Source organism: Xenopus tropicalis, chromosome 7 (assembly GCF_000004195.4).
Source record: "Xenopus tropicalis strain Nigerian chromosome 7, UCB_Xtro_10.0, whole genome shotgun sequence".
Lineage (NCBI taxonomy): Eukaryota > Metazoa > Chordata > Amphibia > Anura > Pipidae > Xenopus > Xenopus tropicalis.
Window position 1 is genome coordinate 132,027,574 of NC_030683.2, and position 27,598 is coordinate 132,055,171.

Sequence of the window (27,598 nt, forward strand, 5' to 3'; positions counted from 1 at the left end):
ACCGGTACCAGTATGTTTCCTGGGGCAGCTGAGCTCAGTGCAGCCCGGGGCCCATTGGGCACACAGGGGGGTCAGTCAGTACCACTATGGGCAGGTCGGACCGGTACCAGTATGTTCCTGAAGCAGCTGAGCTCAGTGCAGCCCGGGGCCCAATGGGCACACAGGGGGGTCAGTCAGTACCACTATGGGCAGGTCGGATTGGTACCAGTATGTTCCTGAGGCAGCTGCTCAGCCCGGGGCCCATTGGGCACACAGGGGGGTCAGTCAGTACCACTATGGGCAGGTTGGACCAGTACCAGTACATTCTTGAGGCAGCTGAGCTCAGCCCGGGGCCCATTGGGCACACAGGGGGGTCAGTCAGTACCACTATGGGCAGGTCGGACCGGTACCAGTACATTCCTGGGGCAGCTGAGCTCAGCCCGGGGCCCATTGGGCTCAGAAGCAGCTGATTAGTGATGCAGCGAGTGTAGCGCCAGATGCTCTGCAGAATCCGCCCCTCCCGTCGCCGCTGAATAACTGCATTGCCTCCTGATGTGCTGAACTATAAATGTGCTGCACTCCGGCAGGGAAAGGGTGCGCCCCCAGCCTGTGCCAATGGCAGAAGCAGCTGTGTTTGGCCCATGTGATTGTCATTGGCTGCCCGCTTCCTCAGCGCCAGTCTCAGTGCCTGATGGGCTTCCCTGTCTGCAGGAATAACGAGCCGGGCACCCCCAGCCTGCTGCTAGTTACTGATCCCCATATCCGGAGCCATTGCTGAACCCCAGATAATATGTTTGGCACCAGTTGTACCCGCTGCAGGCACCCTAATATCTCTGTGTACTGATAGCCTTGCTCTGTCTGCCTCTGTGCCCTGTGCCCATCAAAGGACTGGCACCTCCCAACTGACTCTGTACCCACTGCAATCTCCCAGCTACTAAAGGACTGGCATTGCCCAACAAGTATTATACCAGCTGAAGGACTGGCATTTCTCCACTAGCTCTCTACCCACTGAAGGACTGGCATTTCTCTACTAGCTCTCTACCCACTGAAGGACTGGCATTTCTCTACTAGCTCTCTACCCACTGAACGACTGGCATTTCTGTACTTGCTCTCTACCCACTGAAGGACTGGCATTTCTCTATTAGCTCTCTACCCACTGAAGGACTGGCATTTCTCCACTAGATCTTCACCACCTGAAGGACTGGCATCTCTAAGCTAGCCCTGTACCCACTGGAATCTCCCAGCTTCTACTTGAAGTACATTAAAGGACTGGCATTGCCCAACTAGCTCTCTACCCACTGAAGGACTGGCATTTCTCTACTAGCTCTCTACCCACTGAAGGACTGGCATTACCCAACTAGCTCTCTACCCTCTGAAGGACTGGCATCTTTCCACTAGATCTTTACTAGCTAAAGGACTGGCATCACTCAGTGAAGGACTGGCATTGCTCAAATGGCTCTGTACCTACCGTGCCGTATCTCCTACCCAGATGTGTAACAGTTGAGGTTTTGGTATCTCACTGCCAGTTGTGGCTGGCATCTCCTATTAATCTTGGCATACATGGCATCCTTCGCCCATCGATTGTCTTTAGCAGTTTTTAAGCAGCTTTGCAGCCACAAACAGGCTGGGCAACCCCTTTGTATCTCAGTGATCTGTGCCCGCTGTGCCAGCTTTGCACCATAGGCTGAGATCCCTGCCAGCTGTGTAGTAAGTGCTGCCATGTGTGCCAGTGTGTGACCCATGAAGAAAAGCTGCTGAAAGGGCACAGGAGTAGTAGAGGCAGGGATACCCCTTGGGGCTGCAAGGAGCTGTGTGCCCATAGCTGGTAAGTAAAGGAAGTGGGTTAGTATGAGGGGTGCGGGCAGGGGCAGGGAGGGGTACAAGTAATTCAACAAAAAAGAAAAATATATAAATACACTTGGAGAAAACATGTTTTGTAAATCCTGTGCCAGCTTCACTGCCCGCTATTGGCGCCCCCTAGAGCTGGCTGGTAACTGCCCCCCTTATATACCCTGTCCCCACCCTAATAACCCTGTATGGTGCTAATACCCCCATGCCCTATCCCAGCTATCTCTGGCCAGCACCAAACTCAAGTTTTCCTTTGCCCCATAGCTGCCCCATAGCTGCCCCATAGCTGCTCCATAGCTGCCCCATAGCTGCCTGCAGAAATCACTATTTCCTATCCTGACTGGGAACATATGGGGCCCCCAGGAGCCTGCCCTGCGAGAGGTTAATTGAGTGGTCCCTTTGGCTCATTAACCATTTGTCCCTCGGGGGGGGGGGGGCTCAGCTGGCACGTGGGATATGATACTTGGCAGCTCCTACGGGCACAGGTAATTGACTCCTGATTGGTTATGGGGAGGGGCCCCTGGGAACCCCCTTGTCTAACATGATGGATACCATGCAGCTCTCTCTGTACCAGGGGCAATATGGGCACAGATCTGCCCAGCAGGGGGCGAACTCACTCGGTATCATATGCCCTGCAGGGGGTTCTGCTGGAGACAGACTATAGAGTGCATGGGGGTTTCTGTTCCTTGAGTATCATAATGGCAGGGTTTCTGTGCTTGTGTTTGGGTGAGTGAGAGTGTTTGGGTAAGTGAGTGTATATGTGAGTGTTTGGGTGAGTGAGAGTGTATGTGAGTGTTTGGGTGAGTGAGAGTGTATGTGAGTGTTTGGGTGAGTGAGAGTCTGTGAGTGAGAGTCTATGTGAGTGTTTGGGTGAGTGAGAGTGTATGTGAGTGTTTGGGTGAGTGAGAGTCTGTGAGTGAGAGTGTATGTGAGTGTTTGGGTGAGTGTGAGTGAGTTAATAGACATACAGAGTAGCGTGTAGCCAATATGTGAGTGAGTGAGTGAGTGTATGTATGTGAGTGTGAGTGAGTTAATAGACATACAGAGTAGCGTGTAGCCAATATGTGAGTGAGTGAGTGAGTGAGTGTATGTATGTGAGTGTATGTCAGTGAGTGTGAGTGAGTTAATAGACATACAGAGTAGCGTGTAGCCAATATGTGAGTGAGTGAGTGAATGAGTGTATGTATGTGAGTGTATGTCAGTGAGTGTGAGTGAGTTAATAGACATACAGAGCAGCCAATAGGGAGGCACAATTGGGTCAGTACCCGGTGCCATGGGGAAAGCTCATTGCCAGCCAGTGAGTTAAAGAGCTGACACTCAGACAGACAGAGTTATGGGGGAGACTTTTGTGCCCAATAAACATGTATAAGCTTCAGTGAGTTATTTGGGGGGTCCCTGACTTGCCCCCAGCTGTGGGTTATTACACACTGTGCCCGGCAGGCTGTGGGCTCTGTCTCCCGCGGGGGTGAGTTTCTGCGCGGCTGCTCTTCCTTCCGTCTGACCTATTTACTTACTGAGCCCCCCCCTGCGCTTGTATTCCCCTCGCCGGGGATCATGGGGAGACGTGTAGGTAACATGTATGTGCTGAGCAGGGGGGCCCCAGGCTTCTTCCCCTCAACTGGAACCCACATAGTCAGTGCAGGCGGGCCCTGGTAGAGCAGGGGAATCCAATCTCCCCCCAGTACTTACCCAGGTACTGAGCTCTGATTCTCTGTACTTCCTGCTCCTGGGCTGCTCTCTTTCCCATGGTCAGACAGGAACCTCCCCCTGGGTAAGTGAATCCAATCTCCCCCCAGTACTTACCCAGGTACAGAGCTCTGATTCTCTGTACTTCCTGCTCCTGGGCTGCTCTCTTTCCCATGGTCGGGCAGGAACCCCCCCCTGGGTAAGTGAATCCAATCTCCCCCCAGTACTTACCCAGGTACAGAGCTCTGATTCTCTGTACTTCCTGCTCCTGGGCTGCTCTCTTTCCCATGGTCGGGCAGGAACCTCCCCCTGGGTAAGTGAATCCAATCTCCCCCCAGTACTTACCCAGGTACAGAGCTCTGATTCTCTGTACTTCCTGCTCCTGGGCTGCTCTCTTTCCCATGGTCGGGCAGGAACCTCCCCCTGGGTAAGTGAATCCAATCTCCCCCCAGTACTTACCCAGGTACAGAGCTCTGATTCTCTGTACTTCCTGCTCCTGGGCTGCTCTCTTTCCCATGGTCGGGCAGGAACCTCCCCCTGGGTAAGTGAATCCAATCTCCCCCCAGTACTTACCCAGGTACTGAGCTCTGATTCTCTGTACTTCCTGCTCCTGGGCTGCTCTCTTTCCCATGGTCAGGCAGGAACTCCCCCCTGGGTAAGTGAATCCAATCTCCCCCCAGTACTTACCCAGGTACAGAGCTCTGATTCTCTGTACTTCCTGCTCCTGGGCTGCTCTCTTTCCCATGGTCAGGCAGGAACCCCCCCCTGGGTAAGTGAATCCAATCTCCCCCCAGTACTTACCCAGGTACAGAGCTCTGATTCTCTGTACTTCCTGCTCCTGGGCTGCTCTCTTTCCCATGGTCAGGCAGAAACCTCCCCCTGGGTAAGTGAATCCAATCTCCCCCCAGTACTTACCCAGGTACAGAGCTCTGATTCTCTGTACTTCCTGCTCCTGGGCTGCTCTCTTTCCCATGGTCAGGCAGAAACCTCCCCCTGGGTAAGTGAATCCAATCTCCCCCCAGTACTTACCCAGGTACAGAGCTCTGATTCTCTGTACTTCCTGCTCCTGGGCTGCTCTCTTTCCCATGGTCAGACAGGAACCTCCCCCTGGGTAAGTGAATCCAATCTCCCCCCAGTACTTACCCAGGTACAGAGCTCTGATTCTCTGTACTTCCTGCTCCTGGGCTGCTCTCTTTCCCATGGTCAGGCAGAAACCTCCCCCTGGGTAAGTGAATCCAATCTCCCCCCAGTACTTACCCAGGTACAGAGCTCTGGTTCTCTGTACTTCCTGCTCCTGGGCTGCTCTCTTTCCCATGGTCAGACAGGAACCTCCCCCTGGGTAAGTGAATCCAATCTCCCCCAGTACTTACCCAGGTACAGAGCTCTGATTCTCTGTACTTCCTGCTCCTGGGCTGCTCTCTTTCCCATGGTCAGACAGGAACCTCCCCCTGGGTAAGTGAATCCAATCTCCCCCCAGTACTTACCCAGGTACAGAGCTCTGATTCTCTGTACTTCCTGCTCCTGGGCTGCTCTCTTTCCCATGGTCAGGCAGGAACCTCCCCCTGGGTAAGGGAATCCAATCTCCCCCCCCAGTACTTACCCAGGTACAGAGCTCTGATCCTCTGTACTTCCTGCTCCTGGGCTGCTCTCTTTCCCATGGTCAGGCAGGAACCCCCCCCCCTGGGTAAGTGAATCCAATCTCCCCCCAGTACTTACCCAGGTACAGAGCTCTGATTCTCTGTACTTCCTGCTCCTGGGCTGCTCTCTTTCCCATGGTCAGACAGGAACCCCCCATGGGTAAGTGAATTCAATCTCCCCCCAGTACTTACCCAGGTACAGAGCTCTGATTCTCTGTACTTCCTGCTCCTGGGCTGCTCTCTTTCCCATGGTCACAGAGGCACCTCCCCCTGGGTAGGTAAATCCAGTTGAAGTGCTTGGGAAGCTACTGATCCCTGGGTTGCATTCCAAGCCCAGTAATGGGCAAATCATGTGCTGATTGGTTCCTACTGACAAGCTGTTCTCATTGGGAGGGAAATGCAATTTATTTGGCAGGAAACAAGGTTCCAGGCGCCGCTCAATATCATCCTCTGTCCGTGGTGCTGAAGTGGCTGCACCGCTCTTATGTGCAGACAGGTGGCGCCAGATAGCAGCTCCCGGCCTGACGGTCAGTTATAACTGAATCATTGTGACCTCATTACTTACATGTGTCCCCCCCCCCCCCCCCGCATACATTGTATTTAAAGGGGAACTCTACCCAAACATGTTGTTTTGCCCAATATAACTCTAAGCAACTCCCCAATACCCATTCATTCCTCATTCTCACTGGGTTTATAGTTATGTGTAACTGTCACTGTGTCTGTCCCTTTCCCTTCCCTGCACTGCTGGTTCTGACTCCTGATACAACTCCCCAATACCCATTCATCCCTCATTCTCACTGGGTTTATAGTTATGTGTAACTGTCACTGTGTCTGTCCCTTTCCCTTCCCTGCACTGCTGGTTCTGACTCCTGATACAACTCCCCAATACCCATTCATTCCTCATTCTCACTGGGTTTATAGTTATGTGTAACTGTCACTGTGCCTGTCCCTTTCCCTTCCCTGCACTGCTGGTTCTGACTCCTGATACAACTCCCCAATATCCATTCATCCCTCATTCTCACTGGGTTTATAGTTATGTGTAACTGTCACTGTGTCTGTCCCTTTCCCTTCCCTGCACTGCTGGTTCTGACTCCTGATACAACTCCCCAATATCCATTCATTCCTCATTCTCACTGGGTTTATAGTTATGTGTAACTGTCACTGTGTCTGTCCCTTTCCCTTCCCTGCACTGCTGGTTCTGACTCCTGATACAACTCCCCAATATCCATTCATCCCTCATTCTCACTGGGTTTATAGTTATGTGTAACTGTCACTGTCCCTTTCCCTTCCCTGCACTGCTGGTTCTGACTCCTGATACAACTCCCCAATATCCATTCATCCCTCATTCTCACTGGGTTTATAGTTATGTGTAACTGTCATTTTGTCTGTCCTTTTCTACATTGTTTCAGGAGTCAGAAGCAGCAGTGCAGAGACTATAAACAGCCAATCAGAACACATAAGTACTGACAAGGCAGAACTACCCCGCTGTCCCCTTTCACATCTCCCAGTGGAGCAGTCTCGGGCTGGTTGTTGCTGGGAGTGAGTCACGGCCCCTCTCTGGGGATGGGGAGAGTTTACACAGGGACAAGGCAACAATGCTCCTCTTGACTGTGCGGAGAGGGGGGGCCGGGGGTGCATGAGTGAAATGTGACAGGGAGAACTGACAGTGACGGGAGCAAGGATTGGGGGCTGAGTACGGAGGAGGTGGAAGGGGGGGAACAATTAGTATGAAGGCAGCGTAGGTGGGAATAAGGAGCATGGGTAATATGGGGGGGCAACAGGGGTTCACACTGGGCCCTATTATATCTATATTATATCTACATTATATCTACATTATATCTATATTATATCTATATTATATCTATATTATATCTACATTATATCTACATTATATCTATTTTATATCTACATTATATCTACATTATATCTATATTATATCTATATTATATCTATATTATATCTACATTATATCTATTTTATATCTATATTATATCTATATTATATCTATATTATATCTATATTATATCTACATTATATCTACATTATATCTATATTATATCTATATTATATCTATATTATATCTACATTATATCTACATTATATCTATTTTATATCTATATCTATATTATATCTATATTATATCTATATTATATCTACATTATATCTACATTATATCTATTTTATATCTATATCTATATTATATCTATATTATATCTATATTATATCTACATTATATCTACATTATATCTATTTTATATCTATATCTATATTATATCTATATTATATCTACATTATATCTACATTATATCTATTTTATATCTATATCTATATTATATCTATATTATATCTACATTATATCTATTTTATATCTATATCTATATTATATCTATATTATATCTACATTATATCTACATTATATCTATTTTATATCTATATCTATATTATATCTATATTATATCTATATTATATCTATATTATATCTACATTATATCTATATTATATCTACATTATATCTACATTATATCTATATTATATCTATATTATATCTACATTATATCTATATTATATCTATATTATATCTATATTATATCTACATTATATCTACATTATATCTATATTATATCTATATTATATCTATATTATATCTATTTTATATCTATATTATATCTACATTATATCTATATTATATCTACATTATATCTATATTATATCTATATTATATCTACATTATATCTATATTATATCTATATTATATCTATATTATATCTACATTATATCTATATTATATCTATATTATATCTATATTATATCTATATTATATCTACATTATATCTACATTATATCTACATTATATCTATATTATATCTATATTATATCTACATTATATCTATATTATATCTATATTATATCTATATTATATCTACATTATATCTACATTATATCTATATTATATCTATATTATATCTATATTATATCTATATTATATCTACATTATATCTATGTCCCACTCAGCTTTGCTAAACAGAACATTTCCGGCTGGCTTCTGTAGCGTTTAGTCGATTCATCTTTCCCAAAATACTCGCCGTGTCCTTGGGAAGTGATGGTTTTAGGATGAACCAACCCAGTCCCAGGGGGATTCAACTCCCACAGACTGAAAGGAAATCCATTTACTTCTACTGAGATTAATTGGGGAGGTGGAGAGCAGAACCCCGGGCACTGTATTATCTACTCTATTATCTACTGTATTGTGTGCCCAGGAGTAATCAAAGGGTTACTGCCTGCCCTGCTCTCATTTCCCTACAGAAATAGGGGTTGGTAGCACTAGGTAGGTACCTAATATATAGGGGCAGAGACAGGGGAAAGTGTTGGAAGGGTTACTGCCTGCTCTGCTCTCATTTCCCTACAGAAATAGGGGTTGGTAGCACTAGGTAGGTACCTAATATATAGGGGCAGAGACAGGGGAAAGTGTTGGAAGGGTTACTGCCTGCCCTGCTCTCATTTCCCTACAGAAATAGGGGTTGGTAGCACTAGGTAGGTACCTAATATATAGGGGCAGAGACAGGGGAAAGTGTTGGAAGGGTTACTGCCTGCTCTGCTCTCATTTCCCTACAGAAATAGGGGTTGGTAGCACTAGGTAGGTACCTAATATATAGGGGCAGAGACAGGGGAAAGTGTTGGAAGGGTTACTGCCTGCTCTGCTCTCATTTCCCTACAGAAATAGGGGTTAGTAGCACTAGGTAGGTACCTAATATATAGGGACAGAGACAGGGGAAAGTGTTGGAAGGGTTACTGCCTGCCCTGCTCTCATTTCCCTACAGAAATAGGGGTTGGTAGCACTAGGTAGGTACCTAATATATAGGGGCAGAGACAGGGGAAAGTGTTGGAAGGGTTACTGCCTGCTCTGCTCTCATTTCCCTACAGAAATAGGGGTTGGTAGCACTAGGTAGGTACCTAATATATAGGGGCAGAGACAGGGGAAAGTGTTGGAAGGGTTACTGCCTGCTCTGCTCTCATTTCCCTACAGAAATAGGGGTTGGTAGCACTAGGTAGGTACCTAATATATAGGGGCAGAGACAGGGGAAAGTGTTGGAAGGGTTACTGCCTGCTCTGCTCTCATTTCCCTACAGAAATAGGGGTTGGTAGCACTAGGTAGGTACCTAATATATAGGGGCAGAGACAGGGGAAAGTGTTGGAAGGGTTACTGCCTGCTCTGCTCTCATTTCCCTACAGAAATAGGGGTTGGTAGCACTAGGTAGGTACCTAATATATAGGGGCAGAGACAGGGGAAAGTGTTGGGGGGTTACTGCCTGCCCTGCTCTCATTTCCCTACAGAAATAGGGGTTGGTAGCACTAGGTAGGTACCTAATATATAGGGCAGAGACAGGGGAAAGTGTTGGGGGGTTACTGCCTGCCCTGCTCTCATTTCCCTACAGAAATAGGGGTTGGTAGCACTAGGTAGGTACCTAATATATAGGGGCAGAGACAGGGGAAAGTGTTGGAAGGGTTACTGCCTGCCCTGCTCTCATTTCCCTACAGAAATAGGGGTTGGTAGCACTAGGTAGGTACCTAATATATAGGGGCAGAGACAGGGGAAAGTGTTGGAAGGGTTACTGCCTGCCCTGCTCTCATTTCCCTACAGAAATAGGGGTTGGTAGCACTAGGTAGGTACCTAATATATAGGGGCAGAGACAGGGGAAAGTGTTGGAAGGGTTACTGCCTGCCCTGCTCTCATTTCCCTACAGAAATAGGGGTTGGTAGCACTAGGTAGGTACCTAATATATAGGGGCAGAGACAGGGGAAAGTGTTGGAAGGGTTACTGCCTGCCCTGCTCTCATTTCCCTACAGAAATAGGGGTTGGTAGCACTAGGTAAGTACCTAATATATAGGGGCAGAGACAGGGGGCACAGCAGCTCCGTGCGTGTTTGGTGCCCACGTGCCCGTGTATCCGGGGTACATATATGTAGGGGACAGTGAGGGGCTCTTGTTGGCAGAACAAAGGGGACATTCAGTTCTGGGTAGGTCTCAGCCCTTGGGATTGTGGGACAGAGATTCAGTGTGAGAGCAGAAAGGGACTAAATGGGAAGAACATTCCATAACATCATCCCCTCTGTCTCACAGGCTCAGTGCCCTCTGATGGGGCATTAACCCTTTCCTCCCTGAGCTTGGGCGCCCAAGCCAATACAGAGAACTCACAGAGAATCACATCCAGAAGCCAGTCCAGTTTGGTATTTCAGCATTTATTTGGTTGCTAGGGTCCTATTTAAAGGTAAAACACCCCATTAAGGGACCTGTTATGAGGCCCCCCCCATGTAAAGCAAAGGATTAATATGGGCCCCGGGCTTTAGGGCAACTGGAACAGAATTGTGGGAAGTACCCAGAAGTCTCTGCTTTACCCCCAGAGTGTGGGGCAGAGGAGAAGAGAGCGCTTTTGTCTGTCTGACCCATTGATATTCAGCTGCCAGGCTCCATACTGATGCACTGAGAGTGCTGGAGAATGGGCTCTGTGTGTGCGAGTGTGTGTGCGAGTGTGTGTGCGAGTGAGTGTGTGTGAGTGAGTGTGTGAGTGTGCGAGTGTGAGAGAGGGGAAGAGAGGCCGAGCGTTGCTAAACAGGAGACAGTTGCGCAGCTGCGGGGAGACAGAGCCCTGGGGAGACTACGCTCCCTGCTACACGGGCACTCGGGGGCCCACCATGTACTCCAGGAAAAGGAGCTTTACATTCGGGGGCTATGGAGGGTATGTAACTCCCTGCACCTGTGGGTTATATGGAGGGTATGTAACTCCCTGCACCTGTGGGTTATATGGGGGGGTATGTAACTCCCTGCACCTGTGGGTTATATGGGGGTATGTAACTCCCTGCACCTGTGGGTTATATGGGGGGGGTATGTAACTCCCTGCACCTGTGGGTTATATGGAGGGTATGTAACTCCCTGCACCTGTGGGTTATATGGGGGGGTATGTAACTCCCTGCACCTGTGGGTTATATGGGGGGTATGTAACTCCCTGCACCTGTGGGTTATATGGGGGGGTATGTAACTCCCTGCACCTGTGGGTTATATGGGGGGGTATGTAACTCCCTGCACCTGTGGGTTATATGGAGGGTATGTAACTCCCTGCACCTGTGGGTTATATGGGGGGGTATGTAACTCCCTGCACCTGTGGGTTATATGGGGGGTATTTAACTCCCTGCACCTGTGGGTTATATGGGGGGGTATGTAACTCCCTGCACCTGTGGGTTATATGGGGGGGTATGTAACTCCCTGCACCTGTGGGTTATATGGGGGGGGTATGTAACTCCCTGCACCTGTGGGTTATATGGAGGGTATGTAACTCCCTGCACCTGTGGGTTATATGGGGGGGGTATGTAACTCCCTGCACCTGTGGGTTATATGGGGGGGTATGTAACTCCCTGCACCTGTGGGTTATATGGGGGGGGTATGTAACTCCTGCACCTGTGGGTTATATGGGGGGTATGTAACTCCCTGCAACCTGTGGTTATATGGAGGGTATGTAACTCCCTGCACCTGTGGTTATATGGGGGGGTATGTAACTCCCTGCACCTGTGGGTTATATGGGGGGTATGTAACTCCCTGCACCTGTGGGTTATATGGAGGGGTTTGTAACTCCCTGCACCTGTGGGTTATATGGAGGGTATGTAACTCCCTGCACCTGTGGGTTATATGGAGGGTATGTAACTCCCTGCACCTGTGGGTTATATGGGGGGTATGTAACTCCCTGCACCTGTGGGTTATATGGGGGGTATGTAACTCCCTGCACCTGTGGGTTATATGGGGGGTATGTAACTCCCTGCACCTGTGGGCCATATGGGGGTATGTAACTCCCTGCACCTGTGGGCCATATGGGGGTATGTAACTCCCTGCACCTGTGGGCCATATGGGGGTATGTAACTCCCTGCACCTGTGGGTTATATGGGGGGGTATGTAACTCCCTGCACCTGTGGGCCATATGGGGGTATGTAACTCCCTGCACCTGTGGGCCATATGGGGGTATGTAACTCCCTGCACCTGTGGGTTATATGGGGGGTATGTAACTCCCTGCACCTGTAGGTTATATGGGGGTATGTAACTCCCTGCACCTGTGGGTTATATGGGGGTATGTAACTCCCTGCACCTGTGGGTTATATGGGGGTATGTAACTCCCTGCACCTGTTGGCCATATGGGGGTATGTAACTCCCTGCACCTGTGGGCCATATGGGGGTATGTAATTCCCTGCACCTGTGGGCCATATGGGGGTATGTAACTCCCTGCACCTGTGGGTTATATGGGGGGGTATGTAACTCCCTGCACCTGTGGGTTATATGGGGGTATGTAACTCCCTGCACCTGTGGGCCATATGGGGGTATGTAACTCCCTGCACCTGTGGGTTATATGGGGGTATGTAACTCCCTGCACCTGTGGGTTATATGGAGGGTATGTAACTCCCTGCACCTGTGGGTTATATGGAGGGTATGTAACTCCCTGCACCTGTGGGCCAAATGGGGGGTATGTAACTCCCTGCACCTGTGGGCCAAATGGGGGGTATGTAACTCCCTGCACCTGTGGGCCATATGGGGGTATGTAACTCCCTGCACCTGTGGGCCATATGGGGGTATGTAACTCCCTGCACCTGTGGGCCATATGGGGGGTATGTAACTCCCTGCACCTGTGGGCCATATGGGGGGTATGTAACTCCCTGCACCTGTGGGCCATATGGGGGGTATGTAACTCCCTGCACCTGTGGGCCATATGGGGGGTATGTAACTCCCTGCACCTGTGGGCCATATGGGGGTATGTAACTCCCTGCACCTGTGTGAGCAAGTAAGGTGCTATGGTGACAGGGGGAGGGGCTATATCTCAGGGGTATTACTGTGTATAGTAAGGCAAGGCGGGAATGGCACCGCCCCGGCATGGCAGCACCCAAATAAAGCCTGTAATGTCCCTTTAATGATTAGAGTTAGAGATATAAAGGGTCCATTCAGGGCGGGAGACACACGCAGGGAGGGGGCGCATATCCAGCTTTGCCACTCACATTAAAGGGCAAGTTCATTTACATGGACCGTATTTAGTTATTATTTTCAATAGTTCCCCGCGTTGCTAAGGCTACTGACCCTAGGAAACAGCTTCTGGCTTTCAAATGCTTTGCCTTTTAGTTGGTATCACTCAGCCCCCATCCCCACAAGGCATAAAAAAGAAAATAATTGCAAATTTTGTAGAATGTCACCCTCTGTTTCCTACTCGCGGTTAAACTTACCCTTTAATGGCAAATGGTTTGCAAGTTGGAGAGGAGGAATCGTGCCGGGGGGGGGCAGATATTACTTCTTGTGTAACGGTTGCCACAAACATGACAGCATTGGCCCAATATCCTGTTGCTACAGAGAAACACAGGAAACGAGCAGCTGCACGGGCACCGAGGGGTTAACCCCTAATAACTGGCCAATGAGGGAAGTGCCTTATTCCGTGTAATTAATTGTTATATATCTTCTGTATGAGCCCCCCCCATACTGTATAATGCTCCCTCCCTGTAATATAAGCACAGCTGATGGATTCTGATTGGCTGCTTCATGATTTTCTGTTTTTTCTCTGAGAAATTCCCTAATGAGCAGAACGATCCAAACATTTGTCTGGGCAGTCGCAACAAGCAGCTGCTATTTACTAACCTGGCAAGTGAGCCTGTGCCTGTGCCCATTGCTACTGCCCGGGGTGGGAGCTGCCATATTGCTGCCCACTGACAGCACAGTACGAGGGTGGCAAGTGAGCCAACACTGCCTGTGCCTGTGCCCATTGCTACTGCCCGGGGTGGGAGCTGCCATATTGCTGCCCACAGACAGCACAGTACGAGGGTGGCAAGTGAGCCAACACTGCCTGTGCCTGTGCCCATTGCTACTGCCCGGTGTGGGAGCTGCCATATTGCCGCTCACAGACAGCACAGTCCGAGGGCACAGGATGAGCAGTGCGGGCACTTATTGGGCAGATTGGGGTGTTGCAGGCAAAGACAAGGGTATGATGGAGGTATATTTGGGGGGCTCATTCCCCTTATATTCTGAACAGTCTTTGGTTGTAGCAAGGGATTTGATTGGCCAGAAGGGGTCACTTTTCATTGGGGCAAATGATGTGCTTGGCCCTGCCCAGGGGGGGGCGCAGGGGATACTTGGGAATTGGATCAAACCCTGGGCTCCTACAGTTCCAAGGGCCCCCGGGTGCCTGATGATAGGGGGGGCACCGTAGGAACCTGAAGGGGGGGGAATGTCCAATCACAGCGCTTGGTTCTTTAGGGGGCATGTATAAGGGTAATGGCTAATGCCATCAGGTTGCTCTGTACCCATTAGTGATCTTTTAGATTGTAAGCTCCTTTGGCGCAGGGCCCTTTTCATATCGGTTACAGGTTGCTGTAAATGTAAATCTGGATATTCCCATTTTGGTACATAATAATAATAATCCTCCCTTGCCCAACCTGGCCCACCCCCATTATATAACCACACCCAACCCCCCATCTCTGGAGGGGGCAGACTAGTGGCGATTCATGACCCCCCCAACCCACCCATCTCTGTAGGGGGCAGACTAGTGGCGGTTCATGACCCCCCAAACCCACCCATCTCTGGAGGGGGCAGACTACTGGTGATTCATGACCCCCCAAACCCACCCATCTCTGGAGGGGGCAGACTACTGGTGATTCATGACCCCCCAAATCCACCCATCTCTGGAGGGGGCAGACTACTGGTGATTCATGACCCCCCCAACCCACCCATCCCTGGAGGGGGCAGACTAGTGGCGATTCATGACCCCCCAAACCCACCCATCCCTGGAGGGGGCAGACTAGTGGCGATTCATGACCCCCCCAACCCACCCATCTCTGGAGGGGGCAGACTAGTGGCGATTCATGACCCCCCCAACCCACCCATCTCTGTAGGGGGCAGACTAGTGGCGATTCATGACCCCCCAAACCCACCCATCCCTGGAGGGGGCAGACTACTGGTGATTCATGACCCCCCCAACCCACCCATCCCTGGAGGGGGCAGACTACTGGTGATTCATGACCCCCCAAATCCACCCATCTCTGGAGGGGGCAGACTACTGGTGATTCATGACCCCCCAAACCCACCCATCCCTGGAGGGGGCAGACTACTGGTGATTCATGACCCCCCAAATCCACCCATCTCTGGAGGGGCAGACTACTGGTGATTCATGACCCCCCAAACCCACCCATCCCTGGAGGGGGCAGACTACTGGTGATTCATGACCCCCCCAACCCACCCATCCCTGGAGGGGGCAGACTAGTGGCGATTCATGACCCCCCAAACCCACCCATCCCTAGAGGGGGCAGACTAGTGGCGATTCATGACCCCCCCAACCCACCCATCTCTGGAGGGGGCAGACTAGTGGCGATTCATGACCCCCCCAACCCACCCATCTCTGGAGGGGGCAGACTAGTGGCGATTCATGACCCCCCCAACCCACCCATCTCTGGAGGGGGCAGAATAGTGGCAATTTATGACCCCCCAACCCACCCACCCATCTCTGGAGGGGGGCAGACTACTGGTGATTCATGACCCCCCAAACCCACCCATCTCTGGAGGGGGCAGACTACTGGTGATTCATGACCCCCCAAACCCACCCATCTCTGGAGGGGGCAGACTACTGGTGATTCATGACCCCCAAACCCACCCATCCCTGGAGGGGGCAGACTACTGGTGATTCATGACCCCCCAAACCCACCCATCTCTGGAGGGGGCAGACTACTGGTGATTCATGACCCCCAAACCCACCCATCTCTGGAGGGGGCAGACTACTGGTGATTCATGACCCCCCAAACCCACCCATCTCTGGAGGGGCAGACTACTGGTGATTCATGACCCCCCAAACCCACCCATCCCTGGAGGGGGCAGACTACTGGTGATTCATGACCCCCCAAACCCACCCATCTCTGGAGGGGGCAGACTACTGGTGATTCATGACCCCCCCAACCCACCCATCTCTGGAGGGGGCAGAATAGTGGCAATTTATGACCCCCCCAACCCACCCACCCATCTCTGGAGGGGGGCAGACTACTGGTGATTCATGACCCCCCAAACCCACCCATCCCTGGAGGGGGCAGACTACTGGTGATTCATGACCCCCCAAACCCACCCATCTCTGGAGGGGGCAGACTACTGGTGATTCATGACCCCCCAAACCCACCCATCTCTGGAGGGGGCAGACTACTGGTGATTCATGACCCCCCAAACCCACCCATCCCTGGAGGGGGCAGACTACTGGTGATTCATGACCCCCCAAACCCACCCATCTCTGGAGGGGGCAGACTACTGGTGATTCATGACCCCCCAAACCCACCCATCTCTGGAGGGGGCAGACTACTGGTGATTCATGACCCCCCAAACCCACCCATCTCTGGAGGGGGCAGACTACTGGTGATTCATGACCCCCCAAACCCACCCATCCCTGGAGGGGGCAGACTAGTGGCGATTCATGACCCCCCCAACCCACCCATCTCTGGAGGGGGCAGACTAGTGGCAATTTATGACCCCCCCAACCCACCCACCCATCTCTGGAGGGGGGCAGACTTCTGGCGATTCATGACCCCCCCAAAACGCCCACCTTGTGCTGGAGGGAGATGGGTAAATAGAGTTTATTGGGACCCTACCGTAAAGCAAGACAGTGCTGCAGTGAGAGGAAGCAGAGTGTCACATGGCCCTATGAGAGCCATTGGGGGTGGGGAATCCTTATATACAGTGAGGGCCAATAGATTAACCCCTCTCTCTCTGTCTCCCCCCCCAGGTTGGACCAGACAGTCGCCTCCCACAGACGCCTTCGGTGAGTCCCAAACGATTTCCCACCCAGTGACCCCTGTGTAATTACGGTTATTGGTACCCCATCGATAAACTGCAACTCCCAGCATCCCTTCTGCTAGCCCACGCGCTGAGTGTTGCAGTTCAGTGCAAGGGAGCCCTGTCTGTGGTACAAACTGCTGTTTCTGTACATAAATCCTCAGTTCTCAGTTTAAAGGGGAAGTTAAACTACCTGGCACTGTCCTGCTATGGCAAAGCCATATGGCAGTACCACCCCCCCGTCCTGTGCCAATAGATATATCAGTGCCCTATTTATATACATATTTCTGTTCAGTGGTTTTGTTTACCCTGTGTCAGCCGAGCTCCCTTATCCCCCCCACTCTCCTAGCCGAATGAGTCACGGGCGTCTCTGGCCGGCAGGCTTGTACCGTGCCGCCCAATGAGCCGAGCCGACGCTCCCCATTGGGGATAAAGAGTTTTCTTATAGATAAAGCCTGTGGCTGTGTAAGTAAATATGATGAACTCTGGCAGCTGAGAGCAATGTCTCCGCCCCTGGGGGACTGACACCCCCCCCTCCTCGTGCCACTGGGGGGGGCACAAGCATCAGTTCCCATCACATTCACACTTGATAGGAAGTGATTGGTGCCAAGTGGTGCCCGTTCCCCCCACTTATTCCGAGCGCAAGGTGAGCGCAACATTCATTCAGGGAGGAGAAGAAAGAGTGGGGGGGACATTGCCCCCCAGGGAGGCACAAACACAGGGCACAGTGACACCTTCACGCGCCAACAGAGACTGCCGGATACTGACTGTCAGCTACAGACCTCTCTCTGTCACACTCTGTTCCCTGTAACCCAATAGGAAATCAGATACTGACACTTTCATATATTCACTGTATTAACCTGGGTCTGGGCACGGTTACATAATCATTCCTGGTTATTGTACTGTCTCCATCTTGTCCTACTGTCTCCATCTTGCCCTACTGTCTCCATCTTGTCCTACTGTCTCCATCTTGCCCTACTGTCTCCATCTTGCCCTACTGTCCCCATCTTGTCCTACTGTCTCCATCTCGCCCTACTGTCTCCATCTTGCCCTACTGTCTCCATCTTGCCCTACTGTCTCCATCTTGCCCTACTGTCTCCATCTTGTCCTACTGTCTCCATCTTGCCCTACTGTCTCCATCTTGCCCTACTGTCTCCATCTTGTCCTACTGTCTCCATCTTGTCCTACTGTCTCCATCTTGCCCTACTGTCTCCATCTTGCCCTACTGTCTCCATCTTGTCCTACTGTCTCCATCTTGCCCTACTGTCTCCATCTTGCCCTACTGTCTCCATCTTGCCCTACTGTCTCCATCTTGCCCTACTGTCTCCATCTTGTCCTACTGTCTCCATCTTGCCCTACTGTCTCCATCTTTCCCTACTGTCTCCATCTTCCCCTACTGTCTCCATCTTGCCCTACTGTCTCCATCTTGCCCTACTGTCTCCATCTTGTCCTACTGTCTCCATCTTGTCCTACTGTCTCCATCTTGCCCTACTGTCTCCATCTTCCCCTACTGTCTCCATCTTGCCCTACTGTCTCCATCTTGCCCTACTGTCTCCATCTTGCCCTACTGTCTCCATCTTGTCCTACTGTCCCCATCTTCTCCTACTGTCTCCATCTCGCCCTACTGTCTCCATCTTGCCCTACTGTCTCCATCTTGTCCTACTGTCTCCATCTCGCCCTACTGTCTCCATCTTGCCCTACTGACTCCATCTTGTCCTACTGTCTCCATCTCGCCCTACTGTCTCCATCTTGCCCTACTGTCTCCATCTTGTCCTACTGTCTCCATCTCGCCCTACTGTCCCCATCTTCCCCTACTGTCTCCATCTTGCCCTACTGTCTCCATCTTGCTCTACTGTCTCCATCTTGCCCTACTGTCTCCATCTTGTCCTACTGTCTCCATCTTGCCCTACTGTCTCCATCTTTCCCTACTGTCTCCATCTTCCCCTACTGTCTCCATCTTGCCCTACTGTCTCCATCTTGTCCTACTGTCTTCATCTTGCCCTACTGTCTCCATCTTGCCCTACTGTCTCCATCTTCCCCTACTGTCTCCATCTTGCCCTACTGTCTCCATCTTGCCCTACTGTCTCCATCTTGCCCTACTGTCTCCATCTTTTCCTACTGTCCCCATCTTCTCCTACTGTCTGCATCTTGTCCTACTGTCTCCATCTTGCTCTACTGTCCCCATCTTGCCCTACTGTCTCCATCTTGCCCTACTGTCTCCATCTTGCCCTACTGTCCCCATCTTGCCCTACTGTCCCCATCTTGCCCTACTGTCTCCATCTTGCCCATTGTCTCCATCTTGCCCTACTGTCCCCATCTTGCCCTACTGTCCCCATCTTGCCCTACTGTCTCCATCTTGTCCTACTGTCCCCATCTTGCCCTACTGTCCCCATCTTGCCCTACTGTCCCCATCTTGCCCTACTGTCTCCATCTTGTCCTACTGTCTCCATCTTGTCCTACTGTCTCCATCTTGCCCTACTGTCCCCATCTTGCCCTACTGTCTCCATCTTGCCCTACTGTCCCCATCTTGCCCTTCTGTCTCCATTTTGTCCTACTGTCTCTCAAACAGTCACTTAGCAGTTAAATGCCCAGCTATAAAGTGCGCCCTCTGTGGTGGAACTGGGCACCCCAGTAAAGAATGGCAGAAAATCTGCTGCAATTTGTGATTGAAGTTAGGCCATGCCCACAACACTTGCCCCCACGTAGGGCACAGTAAGGATTGCCCTAATCTGGGGGAGGGAATGAGCCTCGCAGTGGGGCTGTTGATTCCTTACTATACACAATATATTATTCCCTTTCTTACCTACAGCTGCTGCTCTGTGGGGCCCAACTATCCGCAGGCCCTGGGGCAATTGCCCCTTCCTGCACTCCCAGTAGGGCAGCTGAATGCCTGGGGCAGGTACAGACATCTGTAGCTGAATAGGGTCACATAGATCTCCCCCCATTAACTCCCGGCTCAGTCTGACTGGTGCTTGATCTGATCCCATGGAACCTGTAATACAATTGCCCCCCAGGTATCATTGCAGAACCAGCTCACCCTGTGCCCCCTCCGGGGCAATTACTTGCCCTGTCACTCAGGCTGGTAATACTGGAGCAGATTCTCTAGTCATAGAATATATTAGCGAATGGTTCTGTCTGGGACTGGGAATTATATGGGACTGGTTCTGATCCTCCCCCCTCATTATGTATTGGTACATTAACGATCCGATACCCTACAGACCCACTATAGGGGACTCTACTAATGCGGCTTCTCATTGGCCCCAGGGCCCCTGTCTGATCCCACAGTACAGTATGGGGGTACAGCTTATTGTGTGCCCAGAACATTCCCTCTCTGTATATTTGTATTTATACATATGGGTAGGAGGTGCCATAGTGTTTCCCTTAGACAGTACAGTATGGGGGTACAGCTTATTGTGTGCCCAGAACATTCCCTCTCTGTATATTTGTATTTATACATATGGGTAGGGGGTGCCATAGTGTTTCCCTTAGACAGTACAGTATGGGGGTACAGCTTATTGTGTGCCCAGAACATTCCTTCTCTGTATATTTGTATTTATACATATGGGTAGGGGGTGCCATAGTGTTTCCCTTAGACAGTACAGTATGGGGGTACAGCTTATTGTGTGCCCAGAACATTCCCTCTCTGTATATTTGTATTTATACATATGGGTAGGGGGTGCCATAGTGTTTCCCTTAGACAGTACAGTATGGGGGTACAGCTTATTGTGTGCCCAGAACATTCCTTCTCTGTATATTTGTATTTATACATATGGGTAGGGGGTGCCATAGTGTTTCCCTTAGACAGTACAGTATGGGGGTACAGCTTATTGTGTGCCCAGAACATTCCCTCTCTGTATATTTGTATTTATACATATGGGTAGGGGGTGCCATAGTGTTTCCCTTAGACAGTACAGTATGGGGGTACAGCTTATTGTGTGCCCAGAACATTCCTTCTCTGTATATTTGTATTTATACATATGGGTAGGGGGTGCCATAGTGTTTCCCTTAGACAGTACAGTATGGGGGTACAGCTTATTGTGTACCCAGAACATTCCTTCTCTGTATATTTGTATTTATACATATGGGTAGGAGGTGCCATAGTGTTTCCCTTAGACAGTACAGTATGGGGGTACAGCTTATTGTGTGCCCAGAACATTCCCTCTCTGTATATTTGTATTTATACATATGGGTAGGGGGTGCCATAGTGTTTCCCTTAGACAGTACAGTATGGGGTACAGCTTATTGTGTGCCCAGAACATTCCTTCTCTGTATATTTGTATTTATACATATGGGTAGGGGGTGCCATAGTGCTTCCCTTAGACAGTACAGTATGGGGGTACAGCTTATTGTGTGCCCAGAACATTCCTTCTCTGTATATTTGTATTTATACATATGGGTAGGGGGTGCCATAGTGTTTCCCTTAGACAGTACAGTATGGGGGGTACAGCTTATTGTGTGCCCAGAACATTCCTTCTCTGTATATTTGTATTTATACATATGGGTAGGGGGTGCCATAGTGTTTCCCTTAGACAGTACAGTATGGGGGTACAGCTTATTGTGTGCCCAGAACATTCCTTCTCTGTATATTTGTATTTATACATATGGGTAGGGGGTGCCATAGTGTTTCCCTTAGACAGTACAGTATGGGGGTACAGCTTATTGTGTGCCCAGAACATTCCCTCTCTGTATATTTGTATTTATACATATGGGTAGGGGGTGCCATAGTGTTGGCCGGTTCCCCAGTAGATGAAGCACAGATTGTGGCTCTAGCAGTACCGGGCCCATTGAGTTACCCATGGGCTCTCGGTAGGATTTGGCCCCAGTTCAGGGGTAACGGGGTGTTTATAAAGTGGAAGGAAAGGGAATTGTGTTGCTAATTAGGTTTCTAGATTTAATTGGTTTCCTGGGATAAAGGGTAAGTCGGCCGAGCGCAAGGGACTCGTTTCCAACATCATTTTCTGCTCTCGCTGAACAAGTGTAAAATGTCAGTTACATGAATGGGGCCAGTGACCCCCAGAGCCAGGGGGGGGGGCAGGAAGGGGCTCAGTGTGGGGTCCCCGGGGTGTAGCAGAAATATTCCCAAGGAGCTGATTGGCCTGCCCCCCCCCCCTCTCTACTGGGCTTGACATGAAATAACAGCCAGAAATGGAAAATTTCCCCTTTAAATTATATATATATTTACGTACCCCCCCGCACACCCCCACAATAGTCTGAGCTTGAATGGCAGAGACTTATGTTTCTCTATGATATTTAGCAGCAAAATCCTTCCCTTTCCCCCCAAACTGCTTGTTTAATTTTACATTAAAAGATTGTTTCGTTGGCATGGCAACCAGGGGGGAAATACAAGATTTGTGTTATTAGCAGAAGAGATTTATGTCATTATCATCAAGTAACAGATTGGGGGGGGGGGTCCCCGGAGTGGAATGGAGCCGAGATCTGCCCCAACCACGAATATCGGATATTTGCCTCTACTTTTTTGCCTTGTATTTAAAGGGTAAGTTTTCCTATGTAGTGTGTATAATTCAGCTCAGCTCATGGGCTCAGTTATGGGGAAAGGCTGGCCCAGTTGGGATTGGTTACACTGGGGGGGGCAGTTAAGGGGGGGGGTCACTATATATAAATATATAAGGGGGGGCAGTAATGAAATAGAGAAAGTACAGGGAAGAGCGACTAAGCTGATAAAGGGAATGGGCTCAGTTATGGGGAAAGGCTGGCCCAGTTGGGATTGGTTACACTGGGGGGGGGCAGTTAAGGGGGGGGGGTCACTATATATAAGGGGACCATATGCATTTTGGGGGCCCAGTTTCTTAGGGAATAATAATGCCGTTACACTCAGTAAGGGCCAATCTGGCACATTTATATGGAACAGATTATTTATATCTATTTATTGTGGCACCTCGGGGAGTCCCAGTAATTCAGGGGATCAGGCAGGAGGATAATAAGTTGCTACAGAAGGAGAATCACTGGGGTTGGATCTGTGAGATACGATTGTAACATGAAGGAAGCGATTTCTGCATAATGAAATGTCTAGAAGCCGTGCCCCCCCCCCCCAGCCCCACTGAGCAGCAACCGGGAATATTTCTCTGCCAATCCCTCCATTACAGACTGGGGGTCTCTGTCTAGGGATGTATAATGGGGGCAACAAATGAAAAGGTCTGGATATTCCGCTGGGTTTTGCCAAACATACACGGCCCTATAGCCACTTGGTTGTACCAGAGGTCCCCTTCTCTTAATTTATTTGGGGGAGGATGGGGGGGGGAGTAAGGCCAAACAGTTGGGGGGGGAATAGAAAAGGAAAGGAGAGGGGATGAGAGACAGAAGGAGAGAGGGGAAGGAAAAGGGGGTTCGGGGAGTAGAGAGACAAATGGGGGGAGAGGGGAAATATAGAAGGGGGGAGAAGGGGGAGAAGAGGGAGGATGGGGGGGGGGAGTAAGGCCAAACAGTTGGGGGGGGGGAATAGAAAAGGAAAGGAGAGGGGATGAGAGATAGAAGGAGAGAGGGGAAAGGAAAGGGGGTTCGGGGAGTAGAGAGACAAATGGGGGGAGAGGGGAAATATAGAAGGGGGGAGAAGAGGGAGGATGGGGGGAGTAAGGCCAAACAGTTGGGGGGGGGGAATAGAAAAGGAAAGGAGAGGGGATGAGAGACAGAAGGAGAGAGGGGAAGGGAAAGGGGGATCGGGGAGTAGAGAGACAAATGGGGGGAGAGGGGAAATATAGAAGGGGAGGGAAGAGGGAGGATGGGGGGGAGTAAGGCCAAACAGTTGGGGGGGGAATAGAAAAGGAAAGGAGAGGGGATGAGAGACAGAAGGAGAGAGGGGAAGGGAAAGGGGGTTCGGGGAGTAGAGAGACAAATGGGGGGAGAGGGGAAATATAGAAGGGGGGAGAAGAGGGAGGATGGGGGGGAGTAAGACCAAACAGTTTGGGGGGGAGGAATAGAAAAGGAAAGGAGAGGGGATGAGAGACAGAAGGGGAGAGGGGAAGGGAAAGGGGGTTCGGGGAGTAGAGAGACAAATGGGGGGAGAGGGGAAATATAGAAGGGGGGAGAAGAGGGAGGATGGGGGGGGGTAAGGCCAAACAGTTGGGGGGGGGGAATAGAAAAGGAAAGGAGAGGGGATGAGAGACAGAAGGAGAGAGGGGAAGGGAAAGGGGGTTCGGGGAGTAGAGAGACAAATGGGGGGAGAGGGGAAATATAGAAGGGGGGAGAAGGGGGAGAAGAGGGAGGATGGGGGGGGAGTAAGGCCAAACAGTTGGGGGGGGGGGAATAGAAAAGGAAAGGAGAGGGGATGAGAGATAGAAGGAGAGAGGGGAAAGGAAAGGGGGTTCGGGGAGTAGAGAGACAAATGGGGGGAGAGGGGAAATATAGAAGGGGGGAGAAGATTGAGGATGGGGGGGGAGTAAGGCCAAACAGTTGGGGGGGGGGGAATAGAAAAGGAAAGGAGAGGGGATGAGAGACAGAAGGAGAGAGGGGAAGGGAAAGGGGGATCGGGGAGTAGAGAGACAAATGGGGGGAGAGGGGAAATATAGAAGGGGGAGAAGAGGGAGGATGGGGGGGGGTAAGGCCAAACAGTTGGGGGGGGGGGAATAGAAAAGGAAAGGAGAGGGGATGAGAGACAGAAGGAGAGAGGGGAAGGGAAAGGGGGTTCGGGGAGTAGAGAGACAAATGGGGGGAGAGGGGAAATATCTTATATATCTTACCCTACTGTCCCCATCTTGCCCTACTGTCTCCATCTTGCCCTACTGTCTCCATCTTGCCCTACTGTCTCCGTCTTGCCCTACTGTCTCCATCTTGCCCTACTGTCTCCATCTTGCCCTACTGTCTCCGTCTTGCCCTACTGTCTCCATCTTGCCCTACTGTCTCCATCTTGCCCTACTGTCTCCGTCTTGCCCTACTGTCTCCATCTTGCCCTACTGTCCCCATCTTGCCTTACTGTCCCCATCTTGTCCTACTGTCTCCATCTTGCCCTACTGTCTCTCACCTTGCCCTACTGTCTCCATTTTCCCCTGCTGTCTCCATCTTGCCCTACTGTCTCCATCTTGCCCTACTGTCTCTCACCTTTCCCTACTGTCTCCATCTTGCCCTACTGTCTCCATCTTGCCCTACTGTCTCCATCTTGCCCTACTGTCTCCATTTTGCCCTACTGTCTCTCACCTTGCCCTACTGTCTCCATTTTCCCCTGCTGTCTCCATCTTGCCCTACTGTCTCCATCTTGCCCTACTGTCTCTCACCTTTCCCTACTGTCTCCATCTTGTCCTACTGTCTCCATCTTGCCCTACTGTCTCTCACCTTTCCCTACTGTCTCCATCTTGCCCTACTGTCTCCATCTTGCCCTACTGTCTCCATCTTGCCCTACTGTCTCCATTTTGCCCTACTGTCTCTCACCTTGCCCTACTGTCTCCATTTTCCCCTGCTGTCTCCATCTTGCCCTACTGTCTCCATCTTGCCCTACTGTCTCTCACCTTTCCCTACTGTCTCCATCTTGCCCTACTGTCTCTCACCTTTCCCTACTGTCTCCATCTTGCCCTACTGTCCCCATCTTGCCCTACTGTCCCCATCTTGCCCTACTGTCTCCATCTTGCCCTACTGTCCCCATCTTGCCTTACTGTCCCCATCTTGCCCTACTGTCTCCATCTTGCCCTACTGTCTCCATCTTGCCCTACTGTCTCCATTTTGCCCTACTGTCTCTCACCTTGCCCTACTGTCTCCATCTTGCCCTACTGTCTCCATCTTGCCCTACTGTCTCCGTCTTGCCCTACTGTCTCCATCTTGCCCTACTGTCTCCATTTTGCCCTACTGTCTCTCACCTTGCCCTACTGTCTCCATTTTCCCCTACTGTCTCCATCTTTCCCTACTGTCTCCATTTTGCCCTACTGTCTCCATCTTGCTCTACTGTCTCCATTTTGCCCTACTGTCTCCATCTTTCCCTACTGTCTCCATTTTCCCCTACTGTCTCCATCTTTCCCTACTGTCTCCATTTTGCCCTACTGTCTCCATCTTGTCCTACTGTCTCCATTTGCCCTACTGTCTCCATCTTGTCCTACTGTCTCCATCTTGTCCTACTGTCTCCATTTTGCCCTACTGTCTCCATCTTGCCCTACTGTCTCCATCTTTCCGTACTGTCTCCATTTTGCCCTACTGTCTCTCATCTTGCCCTACTGTCTCCATTTTCCCCTACTGTCTCCATCTTGCCCTACTGTCTCCATCTTGCCCTACTGTCTCCATTTTGCCCTACTGTCTCCATTTTTCCCTACTGTCCTCTATCTTGCCCTACTGTCTCCATCTTGCCCTACTGTCTCCATCTTGTCCTACTGTCTCCATTTTGCCCTACTTTCTCCATCTTGTCCTACTGTCTCCATTTTGCCCTACTGTCTCCATCTTGTCCTACTGTCTCCATTTTCCCCTACTGTCTCCATTTTGCCCTACTGTCTCCATCTTGTCCTGCTGTCTCCATCTTGCCCTACTGTCTCCATTTTGCCCTACTGTCTCTCATCTTGCCCTACTGTCTCCATTTTCCCCTACTGTCTCCATCTTGCCCTACTGTCTCCATCTTGCCCTACTGTCTCATCTTGCCCTACTTTCTCCATCTTGCCCTACTGTCTCCATCTTGCCCTACTGTCCCCATCTTGCCCTACTGTCTCCATCTTGCCCTACTGTCTCCATCTTGCCCTACTTTCTCCATCTTGCCCTACTGTCTCCATCTTGCCCTACTGTCCCCATCTTGCCCTACTGTCTCCATCTTGCCCTACTGTCTCCATCTTGCCCTACTGTCTCCATCTTTTCCCTACTGTCCCCATCTTGCCCTACTGTCCCCATCTTGCCCTACTGTCTCCATCTTGCCCTACTGTTTCCATCTTGCCCTACTGACTCCATCTTGCCCTACTGTCTCCATCTTGCCCTACTGTCTCCATTTTGCCCTACTCGTCTCCATTTTTCCCTACTGTCTCTATCTTGCCCTACTGTCTCCATCTTGCCCTACTGTCTCCATCTTGTCCTACTGTCTCCATTTTGCCCTACTTTCTCCATCTTGTCCTACTGTCTCCATTTTGCCCTACTGTCTCCATCTTGTCCTACTGTCTCCATTTTCCCCTACTGTCTCCATTTTGCCCTACTGTCTCCATCTTGCCCTGCTGTCTCCATCTTGCCCTACTGTCTCCATTTTGCCCTACTGTCTCTCATCTTGCCCTACTGTCTCCATTTTCCCCTACTGTCTCCATCTTGCCCTACTGTCTCCATCTTGCCCTACTGTCTCCATCTTGCCCTACTTTCTCCATCTTGCCCTACTGTCTCCATCTTGCCCTACTGTCCCCATCTTGCCCTACTGTCTCCATCTTGCCCTACTGTCTCCATCTTGCCCTACTGTCTCCATCTTTCCCTACTGTCCCCATCTTGCCCTACTGTCCCCATCTTGCCCTACTGTCCCCATCTTGCCCTACTGTCCCCATCTTGCCCTACTGTCTCCATCTTGCCCTACTGTCTCCATCTTGCCCTACTGTCTCCATCTTGCCCTACTGTCTCCATCTTGCCCTACTGTCTCCATCTTGCCCTACTGTCCCCATCTTGCCCTACTGTCCCCATCTTGCCCTACTGTCTCTGGGGTTAATGTACTCTCTGGGCAGGTCAGTAAGTGGCAG

The 27,598-nt window shown here is 50.4% G+C and overlaps 1 long non-coding RNA gene across 1 annotated transcript in view; it reads left to right on the forward strand.

The window, feature by feature from the left end:
- The first annotated feature begins 298 nt into the window (after nucleotides 1-298).
- LOC116412409 overlaps nucleotides 299-27,598 on the forward strand; it is a 50,582-nt gene continuing 23,282 nt past the window's right edge. Inside the window, exons 1-2 of the long non-coding RNA XR_004223680.1 lie at nucleotides 299-1,804; nucleotides 16,921-16,956. This is a non-coding gene — a long non-coding RNA (uncharacterized LOC116412409). The remainder of the gene's footprint in view (nucleotides 1,805-16,920; nucleotides 16,957-27,598) is intronic.